This window comes from Phyllobates terribilis, unplaced genomic scaffold, assembly GCF_046119375.1.
Source record: "Phyllobates terribilis strain yellow unplaced genomic scaffold, ASM4611937v1 Scaffold_1__5_contigs__length_1240528914, whole genome shotgun sequence".
Taxonomy (NCBI): Eukaryota; Metazoa; Chordata; class Amphibia; order Anura; family Dendrobatidae; genus Phyllobates; species Phyllobates terribilis.
Genome location: NW_027362761.1, coordinates 1,237,336,958 through 1,237,349,337, shown reverse-complemented (window position 1 = coordinate 1,237,349,337; position 12,380 = coordinate 1,237,336,958). Strand labels below are relative to the sequence as shown.

General features: G+C 51.1%; 1 protein-coding gene across 1 annotated transcript in view; it reads right to left on the bottom strand.

The window, feature by feature from the left end:
* LOC141164827 (putative N-acetyltransferase 8B) overlaps positions 1-12,380 on the bottom strand; it is a 213,201-nt gene extending 200,821 nt beyond the window's left edge. The window contains exon 1 of the mRNA XM_073650462.1: positions 12,353-12,380. The gene's annotated coding sequence lies outside the window, so the exon portion shown is untranslated. The remainder of the gene's footprint in view (positions 1-12,352) is intronic.

Genomic DNA, 12,380 nt, shown 5'->3' with positions numbered 1-12,380 from the left:
CAATTCTCGCCTGGACACTCTGACTGCTCCGCCAGCAACCTCCGCCAGTGCCATGACTCGCAATCCGGCAGCTCCGCTGTCCACTAATACCATGGTATCCTACCCCGGACCCCGGCTTTCTGCACCTCCTCGCTTCGGAGGCGACTCCGCCCAGGCTCGGGGCTTCATAAATCAGTGCACCCTGCACTTTGAACTCCTGTCCCACCAGTTTAACTCCGACCGGGCCAAAATTGCCTTCATCATGTCCCATCTCACCGGGGAGGCCCTGGCCTGGCTAAATCCTCTATGGGAGAGAGGAGACCCCCTGGTGTCCGACTTGCCTGCCTTTCTCATGGCTTTCCGGAAAGTCTTCGACGAACCCGGACGGAAGACCTCATCCGCATCATCACTGCTACGCCTCCGTCAGGGAAGTCTCACCGTGGGCCAATATGCCATACGGTTCCGTACCCTTGCCTCGGAGCTGGCCTGGGATAACGACGCTCTGGTATCCGTCTTCTGGGAGGGTCTGTCCGGCCGTATTAAAGATGAACTTGCCGGTCGGGACATTCCTACCACTCTCGATGACCTAATAACTCTTGCCACCCGGATTGACCTACGGTTCCAGGAGCGTGCCAAAGAGGTCACCCGTGAGAGGAGGTTTCCACGTCTAGCTCCTACTTTTCAGAAATCCGTCTCTCCCCAGGTACACTCTCCTGAGCCTATGCAGGTCGACCAGACCAAGATGGTAAAAACCCGTCAGGACTTACGCCGTGCCGAGGGGAGCTGCTTCTACTGTGGCAGTAAGGAGCACCGGATCCGTGCCTGCCCGGAGAGGTCGGGAAACGCCTGTGTCTAGGTTCGCTCAGAGAGGTCGACCTAGACAAGAATAAATCCTCTCCATCTCTGCTGCTGTCAGTCTCAATCGTCTGCGGGGAGAACCGTTATTTCGAACTAGCCCAACTTGACTCTGGAGCAGCCGGGAATCTTATTTCACAGTCCCTGGTAGAGAAATACCGCATCCCCACCAAACCTCTGGCTGTACCCTTGTCTGTTGCTGCCGTGGATGGGGGTCTCTTACCACGCCCCATCCAACTCATCACCGAATCCATTACTCTACAGGTGGGAATGCTGCATTCTGAGAGTATCTCCTTTCATGTTCTGCCTGGACTCTCTCACGCCCTCTTGCTAGGTCTACCTTGGCTCCAGAGACATGCACCCGTGCTTGACTGGCAGACCGGAGAAGTCCTTCGCTGGGGACAGGACTGCCATAAGACCTGTCTGGTTCCCGTCCATCCCGTCCGTCCTTCTCCTACCCCAGCTAATCTACCTGGACTTCCGATTCCTTATTGGTCTTATGCTGATGTCTTTAATAAAAAGGAGGCAGAGACACTACCCCCTCATAGACCATACGACTGCCCTATCGACCTGTTACCTGGTACTACTCCTCCCCGTGGGCGTATTTATCCATTATCCGCTGCTGAGACCCGGTCGATGTCCGAATATATTGAGGAGAATCTGGCCAGGGGATTCATCCGGAAATCTACCTCCCCGGCGGGAGCAGGCTTCTTTTTCGTCAAAAAGAAGGACGGCTCTCTCCGTCCCTGTATAGACTATAGAGGCCTTAACCAGATCACGGTGAAGAATAAGTACCCCCTTCCGCTCATTCCGGAGTTATTTGATCGTCTGAGGGGGGCTAGAATCTTCACCAAACTGGACCTCCGTGGGGCGTACAACCTGGTTCGTATCCGTCAGGGGGATGAATGGAAGACGGCATTCAACACCCGGGACGGCCACTATGAATATCTGGTAATGCCCTTTGGTCTCTGTAACGCTCCTGCCGTCTTTCAAGAGTTGGTCAATGACATCTTCCGGGACCTTCTCTACTCCTGCGTAGTGGTGTACCTGGACGACATCTTGGTCTTCTCTCCGGATCTCCAGACTCACCGGAGGGACGTTCGTCAGGTCCTGCTCAGGCTCAGGCAGAATCACCTCTTCGCTAAATACGAGAAGTGCCTCTTTGAGCAGACCTCGCTTCCGTTTTTGGGCTACATTATTTCTCAGACCGGCCTACGAATGGATCCAGAGAAACTGTCTGCCATCGAGAAATGGCCTCGACCGGAGGGGTTGAAGGCCATTCAGCGGTTCCTGGGCTTCGCCAACTACTACCGCCTCTTCATACCGCACTTCTCTTCCCGGACTGCCCCAATTTCCGCTCTCACCCGTAAGGGTACTAATCCCAAAGAGTGGCCGCCCGAAGCAGAGGAGGCCTTTCTTTCCTTAAAACAGGCCTTCTCTTCCGCCCCGGTGCTGCATCGCCCGGACGGCAACAAGCAGTTCTTCCTGGAAGTTGACGCCTTCTCCTCTGGAGCCGGAGCGGTACTTACTCAAAAATCATCTTCCGGGAGGATGGTAACTTGCGGCTTCTTCTCTAAACTCTTCTCCTCCTCAGAGCGCAATTATTCCATAGGAGACCGAGAGTTATTGGCCATCAAACTGGCATTGGATGAGTGGCGTTACCTGCTCGAGGGGGCTCTTCACCCGGTAATAATTTACACTGACCACAAGAACTTGGCTTACCTCCAGCATGCCCAGAAACTTAACCCGCGCCAAGCCCGGTGGTCCTTGTTTTTTGCTCGCTTTGATTTTGTTCTTCATTTTCGCCCGGCTGACAAAAACGTCAAGGCGGACGCCTTGTCTCGATCCTTTCTGGTGTCTGATCTCGAGGAAGATCCGAAACACATCATCGATCCCGCCAGAGTAATGCAGGTGGCTCCCGTGAGTCTAAATTGTCTCCCTCCCGGAAAGACGTTCGTATCAGTACCTGATCGGGAGAAGATCCTTCACTGGGGTCACTCGTCTAAACTGGCTGACCACGCCGGTCAGAAAAAGACCCTCCAGCTTATTACCCGGCACTACTGGTGGCCTACCCTGCACAAGGACGTAATAGACTTTGTTTCTGCCTGTGTGTCCTGCGCCCGCAACAAGGTTCCGAGACATCTGCCAGCCGGTCGCCTCCTTCCGCTTTCTGTACCTGCTGCCCCCTGGCAGCATATAGCAATGGACTTTATAACAGACCTCCCAGTCTCTGCCGGTTGTACGGTCATTTGGGTGGTCGCTGACCGCTTCTCCAAGATGGCTCATTTCGTTCCCCTGCCAGGCCTCCCGTCTGCACCCGAGCTAGCTAAAGACTTTATTCGTCACATCTTTCGTCTTCATGGCCTGCCCCTCCACATCGTGTCGGATCGTGGGGTACAGTTCACCTCACGCTTCTGGAGAGCCACTTGTAAACTGCTAGACGTCACCCTGGACTTCTCTTCCGCTTACCACCCACAGTCCAATGGTCAAGTGGAGCGGATCAATCAGAACCTGACCAGTTACCTCCGGCACTTCGTTAATGCCCATCATTCAGACTGGGTGGATCTCCTACCATGGGCCGAGTTCTCTTATAAAAATCACGAGAGCGAATCCTCCTCCAAATCCCCGTTTTTTGTAGTCTTCGGTCAGCATCCTCGGATTCCTTTTCCTGTCTCCACCTCGGTGGACAACCCGGCTGCGGAATCTCTCGTTAGCAAATTTTCCTCCATTTGGGAGAGTACCCGATCCGCACTCCTTCAGTCGTCCGAACGGATGAAAAGACACGCTGACAAAAAACGCCTGGATCCTCCACAATTTCGTCCTGGAGATAAAGTCTGGCTCTCATCTAAATATGTCCGACTCAAGATACCTTCTTACAAGTTAGGGCCTCGGTTCATCGGTCCTCTGGAGGTCATCAGTCAGATCAACCCGGTGGCCTATAAATTGAAACTCCCGGCCAACTTACGGATCCCTAACTCCTTCCATGTATCTCTCCTCAAACCTGTGGTACTTAACTCTTTTTCCAAGTCTACAGGTACGCCTCCTGCTCCGGTTTCTGCTGAGGACGAGTTTGAGGTAGAGAACATTCTTGCCACCAAAAGGGTAAGAGGAAAGACCTTTTTTCTAGTAGATTGGAAGGGGTTTGGTCCTGAGGAGAGAACGTGGGAGCCCCGGGAGAACATCCATGCCCCGCTCATCCTTGCTAAATTTCTGTCTGGCCTAAAAAAGGGGGGGCCTAAAGGGGGGGTACTGTAGCGCCCGCGTCCCTGCCCTCTGCTAGGCAGGGACGCTGTTCCCCTCACCTCTCTGCTCCGTGCCCGGCGTCCTCCTCCCGCTCTGCTGGCAGCGCGCGCTCCTTCCCGGCCACTGTGCTTAGGGCGCGCACGCGCGCTCTCCCTCCCTCTTAAAGGGGCCGCGCGCGCCGTCCTAAGGAGTCCCCGGCCAATGGCCGGAGGACTTCACCATATATAAGGCACCTCCTCCAAAATGGAGGTGCCCGAGCAATGTTGTTGCACTGTTCACTACTCTGCTTCAGCCCTCAGGTCCCGTTGCCAGTTACCTGCCAGATACCTGCCAGATTCCTGCCAGCTTGCTGTCTTATTCCTGCCTGATATTCTGCTACCTGCTTGCTAGCCTGAGGTCCGACGGTCTGCCTTACTACTCCTGTCAGTCTGTCTAAGGACCAGCTTGCCCGCTCACCTGGGAGCGCACATCAACTACCTGCCTGCTTGCCTGAGGTCCGACGGTCTGCCTTCCAACTCTTGTCAGTCTGTCTATGGACCAGCTTGCCCACTCACCTGGAAGCGCACATCTGCTACCTGCCTGCTAGCCTACCTGGAGGCTCTGCAGTCACGTGCTGTGACCACCTGCCTGTCCAGTGACTCCTGCCCGCTCACCTGGGAGCGCTCATCTGCTGCCTGTCTGCTAGCCTACCTGGAGGCTCTGCCGTCACGTGCTGTGACCACCCGCCTGTCCAGAGACTTCTGCCCGCTCACCTGGGAGCGCTCATCTGCCGCCTGTCTGTTGGTCTTCCTGGAGGCTCCGCCGTCACATGCTGTGACCACCCGTTCATCCAGAGACTCTCGCCTGCTCACCTGGGAGCTCACGTCTACCATCAGCCGCCACAGGTCGTACCAACCCTTTACCCAGAGACTGCCCCGGTCACTTGCCGTGACCATCTGCCCGTTCACCCAGAGACTGCCCCGGTCACTTGCCGTGACCATCTGCCCGTTCACCCAGAGACTGCCCCGGTCACTTGCCGTGACCATCTGCCCGTTCATCCAGAGACTGCCCCGGTCACTTGCCGTGACCTCCTGCCCGTTCTTCTAGAGACTGTCCCGGTCACCTGCTGTGACTGCCTGCCTGGTCGCCACCCGCTCCCTTACAAGGACCGCCCCCTTGTATAGTAGCTCAGAGGTTCCGCCTCCCAGACCCGTTACACTGTGCTCCTCCTAGACCTGTCCTCTGCCTTCTACATTACTCTGTGCTCTTCCTCCTAGACCCGTCCTCTGCCTTCTACATTACTCTGTGCTCCCCCTCCTAGAACCATCCTCCGTATTTTACATTATTTTCTGCCCCTTCTCCTAGACCTGTTCTCTCGCTTTGATACAGTCGCCTACTCCCTCCTACTACAGATCCTCTCTTCCTCTGTATCACAGACCTTGCCCTCTTTTGGATCTCCTTATACCTCACTAACAGCATATCTAGCATCTCCCAATCTCATATGACCTCTTTATCCCACCCTCTCTCGGTTGGAGTCCCTCAAGGCTCCATCTTAGAACCCCTACTTTTTTTCCTAATTATACCTTTGAGCTAGGACAACTCAAAGTCCTATGGCTTCTAGTATAACCTATATGCTGATGACTTACAGATCTACCTCTCTGGTACAGATGTCACCTCTCTGCTGTCCAGAATCCCAGAGCGTATGTCAGCCATATCATCCTTCTCCTCTCGCTTTCTAAAACTCAATGTGGACAAACCTGAACTCATCATCTTTCCTCCGAGAACCTCTACCCAATCGATCTATCACTATAAATGACTCCAGGCTTTCCCCTGTATCACAAGTCCACTGCCTCGGAGTAACCCTTAACTCTGTTCTGTCCTTCATACCACACATCCAAGCCCAGGCCACCTCCAACCAATCTACTAAAATGTTAGTGCATGCCCTCATCATCTCCCCTCTTCACTATTGCAATATCCTCCTCTGTGGCCTCCTGGCGAACATTCCCGCATATCTCCAGTCCGTCCTTAACTCTACTGTCCAATTAATCCACCTCTTTCCTCATTACTCCTCTGCTTCATCCCTCTGTAAAACCTTTGGCTTCCATTTCCCCAGTGAGTCTAGGTTAGTAATAATGAGCTACAATACCATCCATAGTATGTCTCCTCAATATGTCTCCAAACTAATCTCCCGGTAACGTCCCACACATAACTTTCAGTCCTCAGAAGACTTCCTCCTCTTATCCGCTCTTGTACATTCCTCACTCAATCGCCTCCAAAATTTTTCTGAGCGCCTCCCGTTCTCTGGAATTCACTGCTGAAGCATCCAACTGTCTCCAACATGTAGAACCTTCAGACGTAACCTTAAAACTCATCTTTATAGGAAAGTCTACGGTCTGCAAGAACCCTTTTGTCACCTCACTACATCCTGTAGTAACCCCACCGTCACCTCACTACAACATCTGATAACTCCACTGTCACCTCACTATCACTGGAGCTACTCCTACCAAACCATGGTCTGCTCCCCATTAACCTGTAGATTGTAAACCTGGGACCTCTTCCCCTCTGTATCTGTCGGTCACTGTTCGTTTGTTCTTTGTAATTATATATACTAGCTATTGAGCCAGTTCTACGCCCGGGTGGCGAGCCTTTTCAGAATTATATGGTCTTTCATGCTGGTATTTGTGCTCCCCAATCCTGTTCCTCCATCCTGTTATGTGCTGCCCTCATCCCTATCCTGGTATGCATGGCACCCCCTCACCCCCAATCCTGGCATGCATGGTACCCCTCATCCCCAATCCTGGCATGCATGGTCCCCTCACCCCCAATCCTGGTATGCATGGCACCCCTCATCCCCCAATCCTGGTATGCATGGTACCCCATCGCTCATTCCTATCCTGGTATGTATGGTACCCCTCATCCCTATCCTGGTATGCGTGCCCCCCCCCCTCACACCCCAATCCTGGTATGCATGGCACCCCTCATCCCCAATCCTGGTATGTTTAGCTCAGTCATCCCCAATCCTGGTATGCATGGCACCCCTCATCCCCCAATCCTGGCATGCATGGTCCCCTCACCCCCAATCCTGGTATGCATGGTACCCCATCGCTCATTCCTATCCTGGTATGTATGGTACCCCTCATCCCTATCCTGGTATGCGTGGCACCCCTCACACCCCAATCCTGGTATGTGTGGCACCCCTCACACCCCAATCCTGGTATGCGTGGCACCCCTCACACCCCAATCCTGGTATGCGTGGCACCCCTCACACCCCAATCCTGGCCCCCTCATCCCTTTCACGCTGCACACATACAAAAAAAATAAAAATAAACCCATATACTCACCCTTCTTCCCTGTTCTCCAGCGCTGCTGTGTCCTGTTCTGCCGGAGGCCGGGGGAGAAGTGTGGCGCCGGAATACGCGCATGCCCATACCGCACTGTCTGGCGCCATTTTGCTGAAGACACACTGCAAATGTGTCTTCAGTAAAACGGTGCCGGATAGCGCTATGCGCATATTCAGACGCCTTCACTCCGCCCCCGGTTTCCGGCCAGAAGAGAGGCGCCGCAGCAATGCTCCTCCCCGTCAGGTAAGTATGGTGCCGGAGATCATGGTATGCGTTCAGTGTCTACACATACTGCGATCTCCGGCGCCATACACTCCTCTTACCTGTAACGGCTCCATGCGTGCTTCTGTCTGGAGCCAGACTGCGCAGGCGTGTGGAGGCTTCAGACAGAGGGACGCTTGTAGCGTTATATTATAGATTGATTATATATATTTTAGTATGTAGCCCTATTCACATGTACAGCAGCCGGGAATAAATGGTGCTATAAAAATAATCGTTTTACACCTGATCAGATCTCACCGCTATTCTTCGTGTAGGTTTAAGACGGTCGCAAGTTTTGATTGCCATAAAAAATATTACTAAATATTACTAAAAAAAAATATCACTCATAATTTGCCCAGTCATCCTTTTTTTCTACAGGAGATACAAACACTAGAAGATCTTTTGGCTCAGCTGTTGTTATCTTCCACGTGTAATATTTCCTGAATTTATTAGGAAAAAAAAAAAAAAATCTTCCTTATTCTCGACTTTTACTCTCGGTTCACCAGTAGAAATATTTGTTAAATGGTGTGAGATGGCTCTGCCTTCACTTCCCAAAGGAGCATTAAAAATCTGGTTTACTCCTCAGGACGTCCGATTATGGGCGGAAATAGCAGCTTATGCGGAGCAAATTCAAGGATTTTGGATCATCTAAAACCAATTGTTATAGAATTACAGTCTTATATTTGGGACTCCGTGGAGGTCTCACAGAGACCAGATGGAGGAGTGATGGGTGCAGACATGTTTCCCGTTAGGCTTGGGACTTCATGGAGGTCTCACAGAGACCAGATGGAGGAGTGATGGGTGCAGACATGTTTCCCGTTAGGCTTGGGACTTCATAGAGGTCTCACAGAGACCAGATGGAGGAGTGATGGGTGCAGACATGTTTCCCGTTAGGCTTGGGACTTCATGGAGGTCTCACAGAGACCAGATGGAGGAGTGATGGGTGCAGACATGTTTCCCGTTAGGCTTGGGACTTCATGGAGGTCTCACAGAGACCAGATGGAGGAGTGATGGGTGCAGACATGTTTCCCGTTAGGCTTGGGACTTCATGGAGGTCTCACAGAGACCAGATGGAGGAGTGATGGATGCAGACATGTTTCCCGTTAGGCTTGGGACTCCGCGGAGGTCTCACAGAGACCGGATGGAGGAGTGATGGGTGCAGACATGTTTCCAGTTAGGCTTGGGACTCCGCGGAGGTCTCACAGAGACCAGATGGAGGAGTGATGGGTGCAGACATGTTTCCCGTTAGGCCCTTGCCACACGAGTATCAGTAGGGTCTCACTGCCATTAGATTCTTCTCATCCAGCCGCGGCCTGGCAAGGACATTGGTGGGATTACTTGTGTCGGATGGAATTTATTCTGCTTCCCAAATATTTTGTATTCAAGGATAGATACTATTTACGGCTTGTGCGTCCTCATACGCCATCCTCTTCCTCGGCATGTGAGAATGGGAACAGATTCAAACCATTGTGTCTAGTAATTCATGGATGGTCTTTAGATGTAATGTTTGTGATCAGGGCCCTAGACGTGAACTGGACGACTTCTTATCTCACCTTAATAACAATGAAATCATCGAACCTTCTCATCACGTACCAACCGGGTCTACCTACAAAAGCCGGTTCATTCGTGCTACACTCATCTGTGATCTTAAGAAAGAATTTAAACAGTGAGCCCAGAATTCCACCAAAAAAGTTTTACACGGGGGACACAAATCAGAACATAATACTCAAGTCCAACAAACAGATAGACCGGCGCCGCTCATCTCTAAACCAAGAGGGAATCAGAATACTCCGATGTATAGCCAATCATCACTGAGAATGTAAGGAACCGGCAAATATCACTTCATTATACCGACCTATTCTAAGACAGGACACATTAGGAAAGGATCTACTGGATCACCCACCGACACAGCTAAACGCAGCCAGACTTAGCCAGATTTACTTGTAGTCGTTACGTTCCAATACCCAAGATATAAATACTGAAGAGACAAATGCCGGAGATAGTGGTGACAATGGAAAACTACAGCCCCATAAAAATACCCAAGATGTAGATACCTGAGATATAAATAATGAAGATATAAATACCTGAGGTTATATCATTTACGCTCCTCCACATCCATTGGTTATTGCTGTATTTCTCCCAGTTTGGGGTCTAGAGGATATTTTGGAGCCATTTTTATGTTTTTTGATGTTACTTATTTTTCATTTCTATTATGTTTTTTTTCTTCATTTTCAGCAAAAATTCAGTATTATCTTATCCCCATTTTCTCTAGTCTCCCGTTTTCATCCAGGCATGGAGATTCGTTTTTCACATCTTGTTATTAATTTTGTTCTTTGAGGAAACTTCCCGCAGGTTTCTCTGCACTTTCTCTATAGTAAATTGCGTCTTATTTATACACAATCGCTCCTTATGTTTTCCCGAGGTCTCGTTACAATATTATTTTATGTAGTTTTACATTATATACATTATGAATTGGTTATACATCCATATTGTCATCTTTTACTTAGTATACATCCATTTAATCCTCTTACCCTTCCTTCATGGACACTTGCCCTAGATATGTATTTAATGTGCACGTATTGATTATTGGCTATTATGCTTTATCATGACTTCCATTCAGTTTGCACTTAGTTTCATTATTTTTTTATTGGTGACTTTATACACGGTCTTATGTATTTTAAATTTCCTAAATCCCATGTTTGCATTGGCTCCACAGGCTTTGGATTTCCTCACATTAGTCAGTGACCAATGACTTTTTCCTTTCCGCACATTTCTTATGGTCGTTTATCCCATATCCTAATTACTGGTATTTTGGGCTCTCGGTGCTCTTGTATCTGTCTTCCCTTTTTGTTAGTGGCTACATTGAGCCGCTGTCCGCTGGGCTCGCTCCTGCACATTATCCATCCTGGAGTAGAGGCGGCTAGCTACAGCGGGGGCTGGCGGACATCGCTGCGGTGCACAGCTGAGGACCCCTCGAGTTCCCCCTCACCAGCAGCACCCTTCTACAGGTGCACAGTCAGATATAGGGCAGAAAATATGAGCCAAATAAAAGTTATTTTCCTCACTTTACCGTTATTGGACTAATACAAAAAGAAACACAACCAAGCAGGGCGGAGAGTAACCGAGAGAAGAGGGGCACTGAATACAGAACAAGAACAACCAAGCAGGGCGGAGAGTAACCGAGAGAAGAGGGGCACCGAATACAGAACAAGAACAACCAAGCAGGGCGGAGAGTAATCGAGAGAAGAGGGGCACCGAATACAGAACAAGAACAACCAAACAGGGCGGAGAGTAACCGAGAGAAGAGGGGCACCAAATACAGAACAAGAACAACCAAGCAGGGCGGAGAGTAATCGAGAGAAGAGGGGCACCGAATACAGAACAAGAACAACCAAACAGGGCGGAGAGTAACCGAGAGAAGAGGGGCACCAAATACAGAACAAGAACAACCAAGCAGGGCGGAGAGTAACCGAGAGAAGAGGGGCACCGAATACAGAACAAGAACAACCAAGCAGGGCGGAGAGTAACCGAGAGAAGAGGAGCACCGAATACAGAACAAGAACAACCAAGCAGGGCGGAGAGTAATCGAGAGAAGAGGGGACCCGAATACAGAACAAGAACAACCAAGCAGGGCGGAGAGTAACCGAGAGAAGAGGGGCACCGAATACAGAACAAGAACAACCAAGCAGGGCGGAGAGTAACCGAGAGAAGAGGAGCACCGAATACAGAACAAGAACAACCAAACAAGGCGGAGAGTAACCGAGAGAAGAGGGGCACCAAATACAGAACAAGAACAACCAAGCAGGGCGGAGAGTAACCGAGAGAAGAGGGGCACCGAATACAGAACAAGAACAACCAAACAGGGCGGAGAGTAACCGAGAGAAGAGGGGCACCAAATACAGAACAAGAACAACCAAGCAGGGCGGAGAGTAACCGAGAGAAGAGGGGCACCGAATACAGAACAAGAACAACCAAGCAGGGCGGAGAGTAACCGAGAGAAGAGGAGCACCGAATACAGAACAAGAACAACCAAGCAGGGCGGAGAGTAATCGAGAGAAGAGGGGACCCGAATACAGAACAAGAACAACCAAGCAGGGCGGAGAGTAACCGAGAGAAGAGGGGCACCGAATACAGAACAAGAACAACCAAGCAGGGCGGAGAGTAACCGAGAGAAGAGGAGCACCGAATACAGAACAAGAACAACCAAACAAGGCGGAGAGTAACCGAGAGAAGAGGGGCACCGAATACAGAACAAGAACAACCAAACAGGGCGGAGAGTAACCGAGAGAAGAGGAGCACCGAATACAGAACAAGAACAACCAAGGCAGGAAAGCAACAATGAATCAGGAAAATAGTATAGTGAGAGAAGCCACAAACACCACAGTGCCGGGCGTGAGCCCCTCATACAAAAGCAGTGCCGGGCGTGAGCCCCTCATACAAAAGCAGTGCCGGGCGGCAGCCCCTCATACAAAAGCAGTGCCGGGCGGCAGCCCCTCATACAAAAGCAGTGCCGGGCGGCAGCCCCTCATACAAAAGCAGTGCCGGGCGGCAGCCCCTCATACAAAAGCAGTGCCGGGCGGCAGCCCCTCATACAAAAGCAGTGCCGGGCGGCAGCCCCTCATACAAAAGCAGTGCCGGGCGGCAGCCCCTCATACAAAAGCAGTGCCGGGCTCCGCTCAGGACCTCGCTCTTACCTGCAGTCTGGCGGCCTTTGCACTGGGT